The following is a 12,444-nucleotide window of genomic DNA, read 5'->3' on the forward strand; positions in this document are numbered from 1 at the left end:
TTCTGTTTTTGGCGTCTTAGCTTTCTTTGTAGGCTCAAACTCCGTTGAAATATGGGGAGTTTCTTTGCACGCGCCTGACGCTATCTGATTAAGTCTGAAACCGGTCTTATAAAACACGACACACATTCGCGCAGTAAAGCACATGTCACCGGTCGTCTGAAGTCATTACGCACATGTTTACACGCACGAAGACCTTTCAGAAATTTGAGGACCTCACCACGCTCGGCTTCACTACTTCATCAGTCCTAAGAAGGTTAGCGCACTAGTCTCCACATCTGGAGACTAGTGCGCAGCTCTGAGGTTTGGGTTCTACGTTAATTGCGTGCTAGATACCGCTTTTAAACCCGCCATCATATTGAGTCATACATTGATAACTATTTGTCACTCACCTGACGAGGCCGCTGTCGGGTATCTGGCAAAATTCTTGCAACACGACACAAAACATGCATCTTTTGTCATTTTCGAACCACATCCCGCTCGCTCCTACGCCCGCGAGGTAAGGTTGCTTGGTTGCCAGTTAGATGCTGATGATCAGCATACTTTAAAGCCGATCGCATGCGAGCCCCGCCGCGCGCCATCCACGCATCATTGGCCGGCGACAGGCGGTTTAGGCGTGATGGATAACCAGCGCCATGAAACCCCTGCGGGCAGACTGTGCCGCAGGACATTACACGGCGGCGCAGGATCCGCGTCTCTGCGTTCGTTGCGGGCGCCACTGCGAGGCGTGGTGGCGTGGCGTGACGAAGTGCTTTGGCGTTCAAAGGGGATGTTCCATAATTGAAGATGTTGACGCAAACATCAGATGTGACGACACAGGCCTCTTATAACTTTTGGTACACTTTTTAAGTAGAAAAGACTACTCTGGACAGCACAATTTCTCTGCTTAGTCAGTATGCTCCCCGATGCGTCATGGTTTGATTACGTCATCATACCGTGCACGACATTTGTTGACAGTCGATTGATAGCTGTGATGTCTGGAAATCGTGCTGAATAAATATTTCTGCGCTTGAATAAATAATGTCTGTGAAACGGCTTCTGCCGAGTGGGACGAGCGATGTGATGACGAATAACGAAGGGGGTTTGCATCACTGCTAAATACGGATTACAAAAGCACACTTTGCCTTAGCACCATTCTGCCCTCGCTCACACAAGAGCCTTCAGATTCGGCAAAACATCGCAACACTTATTCTACACTTGCAATTCTTTAGCGCAAGCATTTCCACGTGCTTAGTTCGGCTCACGACCAATGTGATGAATGGCTGCGACGAGAGTAGTGAGATTACACATAATAGATTATTTAACGACATTTACTCACGATACGAGAGGAAGAAATCAAACGAAAAACATCTAGTGGTTGCATATTCGTCATGCGCCTTGCCCAGAACATAAGAAGAGAAGCGTTGAAAAGCGTGACAACAGTGCTAGGTGTCAGTTTATTCGGTCGCTATGCAGGCAGATCACCAGAGCCGTGGAATGCAGGTCTGCATATGAGATAATCGTGCTGTATTTGCTCTACAGCAAAGATAACTGTAACAAGGACATGTAAAGGACGTTGTTCAACATATTTACCGAGAGTAACCGGTTATCAGCGGGTCAAACAGAAAATTCGTATATTTATTTTAAAACATTCTAGAAACGCAAATCTTACACTTGCCTGTATTTTATACTGTTGAATACTGCACCGTCCAAACCGGCAGCCTCAACTAGCCAGGGTCGCAGGCGTGATTGGCGGTGGGGGAAGAGGAAGGTTTGCGGCCAGGCTTGACGGCGGGGGGGGTATATTTGTTTATGGCCAAATTCCAACCTCATTCACAGTGCCCGCGTTTTGTGTACGCACTGTGTCCACAGGCTTTACAAAAATAGTGTGGCATCATACTCCACAATCGCTAATATGCATAAGCCTCAATTTATTCGATAACATCAATGCTGGTCTGCCCTGAAACCGAATACAATCCGCATCCGCCACAATACAAGCCGAATCTGCCCAGCGCAAACCATTTTTGTGATCACTAGATTGTGAAATTGCATTCAAAAGCACAGCAGTGAAACAATGAATGCGCACCGCCCTGACGAGAGGGAGTCTAAGGCTCATGAGCCCCCCCCCCCCCCCCTCTCTTTAGATGCAACTCTATAACAGACGAACGCAAACACTGAGCTCACCGACAGCGCTCGGTCGGTGCGGAACGGCCACGGCCCCCGCCTGCGGCGTGCAGCGCGCCGACTGCAGACCACGTGACCGCCGGAGGGCGGGCTCGGGTGTCGGCCGCGCACGGACTGCAGTGCATCTCCGCGCGCGCGAGCGGACGCCCGCGAACCGCCGGCGGCGATCACGTGACCAACAGCGGCGCGAGGTGAGCGCCGCTTGACGCTGCACCGCTTTGAACCGAGGTGCCGTTTCCTGAAAGTTGTCCTGAGTCCAGTCCAAAGTCCGAGGATGGACCAGCTGTCGGCCCAAAAGTGTACAAAAAAGAAAAGTAGGCTGTCCAAAAATGTCTGCCCACAAACCTTCAACCCCAGTCACTGCCCGCGTCACTGCATTCCGTCACTCGAATCGAATGATAATAAAAAATTGATCGTGGGTTAGCGATGTGTACCGTGGGCGTTCGTGAAGACGTCCACAATTCCATCACGTCAAAAGGATGCCGGCTGTGCAAAACAAATCAAAAATTTTTGCTCCTGTCCGTCCAATTTCCAAATAAAACTTTTTAATTTCAAAGATTTCGAGTCCAATGGACACATCTAGTTTGAACAGAGGCGACTGCGCATGGGTATGACTTTCATTCAATTGCCGAGGGCAGGACTAACCGTGAAAAGGCGGAGGAAATCTGGAGAGAATCCTGCTCTTTTGCCGTTTGTTGGCTTTAGGTTGGGTCATTTTTTGCCCTATGAACTTCCTCGCCCGCTCCTCCGAATTATTTTGCGAACTCATCTCTGTGACGGCGGCAGCTGCAGGCGGTCGCGAGCTCAGCAAGTTGGGTTATCAGTTCGATATGAATACAACTACAATTATTGTCACAGTGGGGGCCGTTAACGGTGATTTTGAAGATTGTTTGATTTGCAAACGAAAATGTACTACAAAACTGGGCATTTGTATTTTTAGAACCAACAAAATCCACCACCAGAGTTATATTTGCTTGCAAAGTTGTATCAGTTTTGTGCGTTTGCTGGTGCAGAAAATGAAAGACTTCACAGATTGGGTAAACCCACGGGTACTCAAATAGAATGGGCAGCTGGTTGGATTTGGTACATAACGTTCAATACATTAGCATCCCTTGCCTTTACGTCAAGTTAAAAGCAACCACATTTTTTGCGTTTCCATGATGTTATGTTAAAACAGAAGGCATGTTTGTGTAATCTAATAGCGAAAAACAACACCTCTACCGGTTGGATGTTGTGAATTAATTAGTTGTGTTAGTCTTAGAGATTGGCAGCAATGCGCCGGCTGATACTGCAAATAGAACGCGTTAGCATCACCGCTCATTTTGGAATGGTATCTCGTGTGAATGACGTTATTTTCAGGAAAAAATCATGTTATTTCTGGGACTTCTACCGCGAGGACCTACCTGTTTTTGAAACTCCCTCAGCATTTTGTGAAAAAACGTACAACGCTTTCAACGAATGTCCTCCGCGGTTGCATGGGATTCATTTTTTATCTTCCATTAAAGGTTAATAGCAGTGCTCTGTATTTGTATGGGATTTTGAACAGAGGTGACAATTTGGAAGATCATTCGGTGCAGTTCACAGCCACCCCTTTTGAAGACTCAAAACCATCTTGTTTCTGATCGTGACGTCCGCAAACTTGTGCAGACCATTTCATGCAGATTTTTTCAGGGTCACCCAGGTATGCATGACGTCATAGAAACGTCATACGTATATGGCTACCTCAATGGCCATTACGTACTCAAGGTCTATCAAAGTATGGTCATCGGATTATTCGTGTCTGGTACGCCAGCACGTTTGGTGGCATCAACGAACATCAGCTGGCCTTCAACCAACTTCATGTGTAGAATATAAATGCATAAAATTAAATAAAACGAATGAAGTTTTGTGCTACATGATGATAAAGGCATGTAGGCAGTGACTTTAGTCATGACGGCAATGTAACTGGTGAATGAGTACTTACAAAAAGCGTCATAACCGAGTGCGTGAATCAAAGTAAAACGCAAAATAAGAGACGAACATGCAAGAACGCCACGAGAAAGGGCCAAAACACAAGCACATGGTCTTGTCAATCGATTGATTATCCTGTTTCAAGGAGTCTTGAGAGATTTCATAAACTGCTCACGCAGGTGATTCTCATCGCATGTATTCATCATACTCGCACTCACCAATGAGCCCGCCTCATTAACATCCGGATTATTCGCCGGGCGTCTTTGATTATACTGCTCCCGTTCGCAATATGCTGGCGTGAGGCATGCGGGCACGCGCTTTCACGCAAAGACCGCTCGCCACCTCCCGCCGACGCTCAGGCTTTGTACAAAGCACTGCTGATCAGCTGGGCCTTCACGCTGGCGGATGCCGGGGAGCATGACGTGGTGCCCACTCCAGCCGGGTGCCCAGGCGTCCAGGCTGGTAAACGGATCGAGGCTGAGACTGCAGTTCTGGACTTGGTACTGGCATAGGTGGTGCCGGTGTGTCAGGAGGTGGTGCTCGTGCAGGAGGCGGAGCACGATAAGGAGGGGCAGATAGCCGCAAGATTAAAGACAGAGCTAAATGTCACAACAAATTATTTTCCTTGCGCAGCAATTGCTGACCATGACTCCTCTCTGACGCAACGAATGACTTCCGAATAGAGGACACGAATGGAACACAAAGTCTCCGCCCGTCCAAACAAAGCGGAGTAATTCGTTGCGAAATCCGACAGGAGGCAGATCAGGCCATCGGGCTCTCGGCTCCCCAATCACTTACACAAATCGACGTCCATGGTTGGCAGCCAGACGTTGGCCCGCGAGGCAGCTCGGACGCGGCCGACGCGAGCAGGTGTGACTGTGTCTCCTGGAGTCGTGCCCGTGCTGCAGGCATAATGTTTGGCCCAGCGGCGACACGCTGGCCCCGGGACGGGCTCAGCGCGGGGCTGTATGCGATGCACGGTGGGCTGCTGGGGCCCACCATGGGCTGCTGTGGCCCACCATGGGCTGCTGTGGCTCACCGTGGGCTGCCGTGGTCCACTATGGGCTACAGCATGCCTGTGGGGCCAGCGGTGTCGTGCTGCTGGTAGTCGTTGCCTGCGGGCGTGGTGTAACCATTTCCCTGAGATTGGGAGAGACAGATTAAAATTAAGGCCAAACTGAAAGCTGGAGGGAGACAATCTGACCTGAATAATGTCTTTTGATGGGAGAGTGTGGAAAAACGGGCATTCTACAAGACAAATTGAACGGGGCGAAATCCTACTTTGTCAAAAATTGAGGGTGGCTTTTCTCCCAGCCCCTTCCCCCCTGCTCGTTGTTGCCACCCATGTCTGCGGTGCTCAAGATGAAGCCGCGGTTACCTTATGCCATATTTTCTGGAGTGACGAATCTGAGACTCTTTTCCCTAATGCCACGTAAGTAGAACTTGTTCTTTGTCTCGCGGCCCATCCTTGTTCGTGCGGTAGGAGCCCGCTGAATAGTGGCATGGCTGCAGTCATGCGCTCACATGCATTGCAGATTATGATGCAATGAAGAAAACCTCTAAATTACTCAATTATGCCATGGAACGGGCGCATAGCTTCCCTCGAATGGCTTTACAAAGCCTCTGGAATCGAGGATAACATTCAGCAGTGGGAACAGTGGCCTAGAACCTGTCACAAAGCCCTCAGCAAGGAAGGCGCCTGGTAAATTGCCACTCTGCTCCTCCAGAAAATGCACCTGGCCCACCCAAAGCACAAGAAGCAAGTCATCTCATGAAATGGTGTCGAGTGCAAAGGCTGATTAAATCGGAGAACCGCCATATTTCACATAGCAGTATGACGGCACAATATGTTTCCCTGTCATCGGCCAATCGGTCTGAGCGGTCCAACGAATTCGTCTCAAAGCTGGAAGGGGGCTTTGGTGTCGCTGGCGGCCGACGTCAATAATCTCGAGGCACCGAAGTTTGAGTCACCGGGTCGCCAATGAATGAAACTGTTTTGAATATGACATTCTCATCAGAATAATGCGTCATAAGCCATTATATCATTACTGGTAAAAGCAGTTCATCCACTGCTTCTAACCCTAGTTTTTAGTGATTGTATTTACCTCTTAGTGCGCCCATAATGAATACGTCGCCACTCTCATGCACAAATCGCAATGACTGGATGCACGGCGCTTTATAGAATACGTTATTCATCTATTAGTGCACCCATAACACAGGCGTGGCCACTCATGGACAGACCACAATGACTGGATGCACAGCGCTTTATCAGACACGTGTGTTTGTGTATTGTAGGGAACACTTTCGCTGCAGTCGGGCAGAATCACAGGAAGTTTCGTTGAACAAAAAGTGTTTCTTGACTGTGGTGAGAACGTCATGCGATGAAAAATCCCACAAATATAGCCACGCCACGAAAAATTGTAAATCTGGGCTAATGATGGCGAATTAGGGAAAACTGGCCGAGACTCGAAAGCAGCGCATCTCATTTAAATATGCATCGAATTGCATGCATACGCGTGCGGTGATACTTCGACCTAACAGATGGAAGCTCTCATTTAGAGGGGCATGCCACCTTTTTATACTTTTCACTTCTTCACTTCAAGCGTTGATTCAGTGTAATTTTCATTGTCAATCGCCAGGTCAAATTTTAATGATTGGATCAGACGCTTTCGATTTCATCGGTAATAACAGTTTTCTTGAAAACCTTCTGAATGGCTCGGCATTCGCTAAAGTAATTAACTAAGCTTACTAAAGCCTGAAACACTTTTAACACACGCTCATTTGGAGTGGTTAACTTGACCACCTCCCAAAGATTTTTTTTTCAGAAAAGCTCGGCTTAGCCTAGAAAAGCGGCTAGAAAATTTAAGAGCGGATCGGACGGTATAGATATAGACGTGTCTTGTAAGGTCGCTGACACATGGCTGGTCAAAGTCAGGCCATGGCTGTCAGCGAGGACAATTTCTAGGAAGTAGTTGAAACTGATGCGACAACAGAACGTTGGACAAGGCCGTAATCCCTGAGATAGTTTCGAAGACAATGAACAAGTTTGATGTAAGCTTATGACAAATTTTGCCTAGCTCTCCTAGTTTTTTAGATCTCGGAGGTCAACCTGCCCCCCCCCCCCCCCCCCCTGAGCGTGTCGTATTCGACCGGCAACCCGATTAAGGTACACTCGGCCACGCGTATTAAAGAAAAATATATGCAAGCATAGGGCCATTATCACCCGAATTCAACGAAACATTGTACTCTGTTTTTTTATATTTTCCCCCACGGCGCTAAGCACAGCGGCTATTTTCAAAGCGTGTCTTTGCTTTGGGAAACAGATTGTCGCATGGTCTGTGGTGATGCACTGGTTCAAACTTCCAACAATGCGCTCCTCGGTAAATGGCGTTCTCCGCCCGCTGTTCCAAACACAATTGTTCATTTGCCCTGACGTTATGCATACCAGTGGATGCTCCACTTTTAAGCGCACAGGCCCGGAGTATGCGCGTTAAAACAGCATAAAAGTGGTACCTGTCCTTCGCAACAGCTGGCGACGGCCCTCAGGAGATTCTGCTGACGTCATGACGGCGGCAGATATGGTGACGGCGGCAGTCGCGACAGCTGCAGTTGTCACGGACTAGGGCTACAGTCTGGGGCTACTAAAAAGGAAAGAAGTGTAGTGCTGTGGCAAAGTGTCGAAAGCATAATTCGTACCCAAAAATGATTAAAATAGACCTCTTCATACCTTGGTGGTGTTGCAGTGACACTATCCGGCGCCCAGTGTTGTCATTGGATGTAGCTGGTCCTGAGGTTTCACCAGAGTACACCAGAGTATGTTATTGAAATATGCCCAGTGGTGGGACACTCCCTTTAAGATGCATGGGTTTTTATTAATCCAGTTGATACACTTTTTTCGTTGTCTTTTCTGCTAGCTGAAAATTTACCGCATTCAGTTGAAATCTACTTCAGTATTTATTTCATTATTCACTCTATGACTTGTCACGTAAACATCGTCGTTTGTGGGTAATTCAATAACAAAACGAGCATCTCGTCAAGGTTTTTGCCCATCTTTTATTTTGCCTTCTCGTATGATAAACAGTTCCAACGGAGTTCAAAGATGAAAGAACAATTAAGAAGATAAAAGGATTATCTGAGTGTCTCAATGTGGAGCGAAGTGTAAATATGAAGAACATTTAAAAAAGCAAAAAGGTAGACTATATGAACGCAGCTCACACTAGCTTCTGGCACAAATTCAGCTCTGTGGGACAGGGAGAACAGCAAATTTATTGTGTCCACCAGGTGTTATCTATTCGACTTCCCGATTCCCCTATTATATTGTGCTTGTTTCAGGCTATAACCTTGTTTTCGTGGTATAACCGCGAACGCTTCCTCCATGCGTCATTGTTTTCTGTGGACAACGGCATGCCTGTAGTCTCTATTGGAAGGACAAAATCAAAGCCTTCTCTCATGCACCATGGAGACTCCTAGCTTGGATACGATATCCTTTTTTAAATCCAACACCGCCACTGCATTGGCCCAGTCGCGATGCATTATGTATGGGTTAACAGCGGACAGGGTTTTTGCAGGTACCGGCACACTGCTAGCTTTCGACGCATCCAGCTCGGGTCAACATTGCTCAGCGCAGGTGAAGTCTCGAAGTGGCAGCTCGGGAGCCGCTCTGGCACCGACGGCGATGACATCGATTAAGTGCCGACTAATGGTAGAGTGGAACAGGAATCCTGCATCCATAGACGTCTGGAACAATATACAGAAGGAGTCACGCCGATAGTCTGCCCTCTCCGACTCCCTTTCGAGCCAAAAGACCCCCCGGGAGTCATGCTTGCATATCCAGTGTTTATTTGTAATATCAATAGGCCTGTTATCAGGTCCCAAGTGCGCGTTATGAGAGCGGAAATAGCCCCCATTATGTGTTTGTCTTGGACGGGTTTTTTATCACCCTTATCGCCACTTCAAATCGATGACAAACACTAGGTTCGTCACCCAGGGCAATACGACGCGGCCCAGTTATATGACAGGTGGAACGGTCCGGTGTGAAAACTGCTGGACATCGGCACTTAAGCTGCGACGGTCGGCGCAACTCACGTGACTTGATCCCCTGACCGATGACGTCATAGGGGATTGGGCGGCCAGTCGGCTGCACGTGCGCTGCTTTTCTTACACATCACGATTATTGACGCCTATTTACATTTGTAATCACCAACTTAGAGGAATAGAGGGTTGAGAGCGGCGATTTGTTTTATGGTACGGTAATGTTCGAGGGCGTGAGGCGCTGTTCATTTTGTGTTACGTTTGAAGCTCTGCCTCACAGCATGTAAGCCGACCGGCAACCAGTTTCACTGGCGGGCATTCCTAGCTGTTAGCTGGCTTGAGTAATTTTGTCGAAACTTCCTACTTCACGCATCAGTTTCGTAAAGACTTTGATGCGCTCCCCCCCCCCCCCCCCGCGAAGTAAATTGTACACTGCCGAGGCTGGATTAAATTCGATGACACGAACGTTCGCTGCCAATGGCAACGCTGACTTGATTTTCACCATAATTTTTGGAACATCTGTAATCAATCATGACATATCTCCAAAGTAGGATGCAAATCTGTTGTGATTTATTATCTCACTTAATATTACATTTTTTCGTGTGAGCAATTAATTTAAAATAAAAATGATGGTCATTTCTCAATTTAGTTCAAACATAGGCATTCCATGCTACTTGACGTCATTCGGCCACTCATAGAGTAGCTGATTTGTACCAGATATATGCGGGCCAGAGATACACGGTATGCACCCACTGAGATTGCTGACCTTACCCTTTCGCTGTGCATTTAGTGAATGACGATCAAGTATCCGTCTGTGGTAAACGCAGACAATGCAACTTCTCAAGTATCCGTCTGTGGTAAAGGCAGACAATACAATTTCAAGGTCGATGTAGAGTCCGTTGGATAGGAATGCGGTACCCTTTTAAGCATGCTCAACAAAAACATGGTTGATCCTCGGCGTATCTCTGTCAGCTTTGATGAGTAACCATAATTCCATCATCGTTTGAAGAAGGGACGCTTTTACCTTAGGCATCGGCGTTGCGATCCTACAACACAAGATATAATGAATAATACGAGACGCGTCCTTGTGCAATGATTCTAGTAGCACAAAGGTGCAATGTCTCAAAGGAGCGCGATGGAGTCTCACGACCATCAGTTGTCGTCGCCGTGCTAATGTGCTGGCAGCATCCATGTCATCTCCTCATTTGACATAAATTTGCTCACACGACAATGTCATCTAACCAAGGCACTCCTCATGTACCAATGATACCTTTAAGGCCAGTCAGTTTTAAATTTGTGCTTTGCCGAGCAGACCACGCGAATCTAATCACTATCAATTTCAGAAACACAGGCAATGTAAACGAAATACCGGAAAGACTGAAGCTCTTTCCACTGTTGCTCAACTATCGCTGTAAATATCTTTGGCCTCCTTTCGTGATGACCTAGCGTAGACTTGTGTGTGATGGCCTCCGACTGTTTCACGACGGGAAGGAGAAAGTTGATGATGAAGCTCGTCGGATGCTCGATGAAGTATCAAATAATCAGGCACAGATCAGTTTTACACGACAGTTTTCCGTCACATGGCCCCTATCAGAGAGCGTTATGTCCCGATTCTGCCACCGTTTTCGGCTGGGGAATGACATATTTAATGTTGTTCCAAAGCCTCGGATTGTACATCGCCGATGAGACTATCCGTTTACTTGACCTCAATTTGGAATGGCGCCATTGGTTTCGAGACATCCCTCTCGCCCTCGTCTGGCGGTCTTAACTCAGAAACATCCAGGCTCGCACGAACCGTTGCTTGCCCCACCCCCTGACGTGCGGCGCCGCTAAAAACCCACCGTGGCACGTCTGATGTTGCAAATTTCACGGCGTTCTTGGCAGCCATTCATCCGTGACAACAGAGTCAGTGACAGCCGGCCCTTTGTAGCTGTGCGAGCAAAAAGGAAGCGTGCGTCCGACACGTCTGACGCAAGCAATTACCACGTTCCTTTGAAACCGTGTCTTGGGCGCGCTGGGCGCTGCGCCGAGCGGAGCAGGTCCATGCCCGCAGCGCACCGAACAAACCGCCTCAAGCGTCGCGGCTGATAATGACGCACTGTAGCGCAGGTGCCACAGCTGTGAGGTGGAGGTGAGGTCAAGCTGGCAGGAGGAGAGCCTTTGCTCTTCATGGCCCTCCACCCGCCATGGAGATGATCATGCGCTTCTCGCTCTTCTTGGCAGCGTTGCGGACGCTGTCGTGCTTACTTGAGCCTCCCTTCCTTCTGCTCACGCGACGGCCGCCTTGACGCGCACCTTGGGACAACTTTGGACATCTTCAGACGATCATGAATGGCACGGTGGACTGTTCGTTGGTCATGCCGAGATTCTGAGCTATCTGATCAGTCGTCACACGACGACCTATCATCAGAGTCTCCACTTGATTCACGCGGGCGGGGTCAGCCTGTGTTGCGGGCCTCGCGGAGCGTGACAAGTCACACACTCTCTTCCAACACTCCTCGAACTCCCTCACCCACCCACGCACCTTTGACACGGAAAAGGTGTTAATGGCGTAAACATCTGAAAGCGGTTTGTGAGTCTCACATGCGTTTTTCTTCATCAGTGTCTTAAAGCTGATCCTCGAACACTGCCACTCTCTGGTAGCACTCAGCATTTGCAAACCAGTGTCGAAATGACAACAAAGTTCTGGTCAACATGCCAAATGTGACTGCACATCGCACATGCCACATTGTTACACGTAGCTGCACACTGCACATGGCACACATCGCACGTAACTCCGCACTGCACATGAGCCCATGCCAGCGTGCAAGCGTACTCATGTCTCATGGGCCCGCGGCTGAGTCGGCGCTGGATGACGGACGGCCGCGTGGCGGGCAGGACTGCATCCTGGACGGCGAGCGACGGTGCCAAATGGTCTGTCGCCGGTTGGCGTCGACTGCGAGAGCCTCGTCTGATGGCTGGCTGCCACTGCAGCTCACCCCCGCACTGTAATCTCCAGCAAGGGGGGGGGGGCTGGCACTGCACACCTCGCCCCTCCCTCCTCCTGCGCCCGCCCGGGCCATGGCACTGCACCCGCGGAGAGGAGTCTTACTTCGTCCCGCCCGTGCGAAGTCTCCCTCCTCACGAGCTGACAGCGCGTCCTCACCGCTTCCCCACGGGCCGGGCAGCTGCGGCCGCTGTTAGGAGCGGGTGTTGTGAGCGTGGTGTGGCGAGCTGGCCGGTGAAGCGGAGGCTGTTACCCGCGAGAGCCAATTATCGCCTCTGTTTAGGTCCACAACTTCTGTGGGCTTCGTTGGGGACTCG

At 49.1% G+C, this 12,444-nt stretch overlaps 1 protein-coding gene across 4 annotated transcripts in view; it reads left to right on the forward strand.

The window, feature by feature from the left end:
- The first annotated feature begins 2,299 nt into the window (after nt 1-2,299).
- Nucleotides 2,300-12,444, forward strand: part of LOC119095315 (uncharacterized) — a 38,857-nt gene continuing 28,712 nt past the window's right edge. Inside the window, exons 1-2 of one of the 4 annotated variants that reach the window (XM_037218170.1) lie at nt 2,302-2,351; nt 8,679-8,737. The gene's annotated coding sequence lies outside the window, so the exon portion shown is untranslated. Of the gene's footprint in view, nt 2,352-7,678; nt 8,738-12,444 lie in introns of those variants that run through there. The other 3 variants (XM_037218171.1, XM_037218172.1, XM_037218169.1) reach the window with 3 other exon arrangements.

This window comes from Pollicipes pollicipes, unplaced genomic scaffold (assembly GCF_011947565.3).
Source record: "Pollicipes pollicipes isolate AB1234 unplaced genomic scaffold, Ppol_2.1 Scaffold_4219;HRSCAF=4965_pilon_pilon_pilon, whole genome shotgun sequence".
Classification (NCBI taxonomy): domain Eukaryota; kingdom Metazoa; phylum Arthropoda; class Thecostraca; order Pollicipedomorpha; family Pollicipedidae; genus Pollicipes; species Pollicipes pollicipes.